The sequence below is a fragment of the Capra hircus genome, assembly GCF_001704415.2.
Source record: "Capra hircus breed San Clemente chromosome X unlocalized genomic scaffold, ASM170441v1, whole genome shotgun sequence".
NCBI lineage: Eukaryota > Metazoa > Chordata > Mammalia > Artiodactyla > Bovidae > Capra > Capra hircus.
Genome location: NW_017189516.1, coordinates 47,992,382 through 47,993,572, shown reverse-complemented (window position 1 = coordinate 47,993,572; position 1,191 = coordinate 47,992,382). Strand labels below are relative to the sequence as shown.

The 1,191-nt window shown below is 36.4% G+C and overlaps 1 non-coding gene across 1 annotated transcript; it reads left to right on the top strand.

Moving 5' to 3' along the window:
* Window positions 1-707: 707 nt before the first annotated feature.
* Window positions 708-780, top strand: TRNAE-CUC. The gene has a single exon. It is a non-coding gene; the product is annotated as a tRNA-Glu (tRNA).
* Window positions 781-1,191: the final 411 nt, after the last annotated feature.

Below are 1,191 nucleotides of genomic sequence, written 5' to 3'. Positions count from 1 at the left end.
AAATTGTGAAAGTACTCAATGCCACTGAGTTGTACACTTTAAAATGCTTAATATTATGTTACGTGAATTCTACCTCAATTAAACAAGGGAAAAAGGAGGCAAAGCTAGGGGAGAAAAGAACTATGAGTCAGAAATGGTCAAGATTTAAAGGCTGTTTGGAAGACAGACTCAACAGGATTTGAGTGCTTCCAGTTAGTTGGCTGGGAAGTTAAATGGAGATTTCTAGCTTGGGAGTCTGAAGAGCTGGCTGTAACCCACAGACTGATTTAATCTCCACTGAGAATAACACAGGACCAAAGAAGGAATGGGAGCCCAATGAATGTTCGATTTCCTCAAGTTCCCACCTTTTTTTAACAGAACAATAAAGCAGAAAATCACAGAACACCCTAAATATAGTGTAACTGGATCATATCAAGGCATTGCTAAAGTGTCTTTTGACCTCCTTGTAGGCAAAATGGATAAATCAGATGACAGTTCCATGAAGCTGTTTTAAGTAGAATAACTGGACTAAACATCCATTGGTTAGTGAACTGATAGGCACCTAACAAAAGACCTGCACAGAGCAGGTTCTCTATGAATCTGCTCAACAGATAAATCTAAAGACTCCAAAGGATGAGTGAATAGGAACATTCCAGGCCTATTGTGTGAGAATGCTCATTAATAACCCAGAAAAACGATCAAACCAAAAAGTGGATTTATCTGGGACTTCCCTGGTTGTTCAGTGGTTAGGACTTGGCACTCTCACTGCCATGACCCCAGGTTCAATTCCTGGCTGAGGAACTAAGATCCCACAAGCTGTATGCATAGTGCAGACAAAAAAAAGTGGACTTACTAAAGATTTGAGATTTTTAAAGGTCTTTAGAGATGCCATTCTATGGAATTAATCCTAAATTTGGGGGGGAAGCATTATGCACAAGATGTTTATCATAGTAATATCAATAATAGCACAACCTAAATACCCAAGTATGGAGAAATATTTAAGTGATTTCCTGTATAACCACTAGAAGACTATGCAATAACAGTGAAAATTCTTTTATAAAGACTATGAAAAAAAAGAAGAAAGAAAGAAAAAAAGATTGTGCAATAACAAGAGAAATGCTTAAAATATGAGAAAAAAGAATTAAATTTATATATACAGCATTTTTCAAGCCTATGCACAGGGAAAAAATACAAAGTGATATATCGAAATGT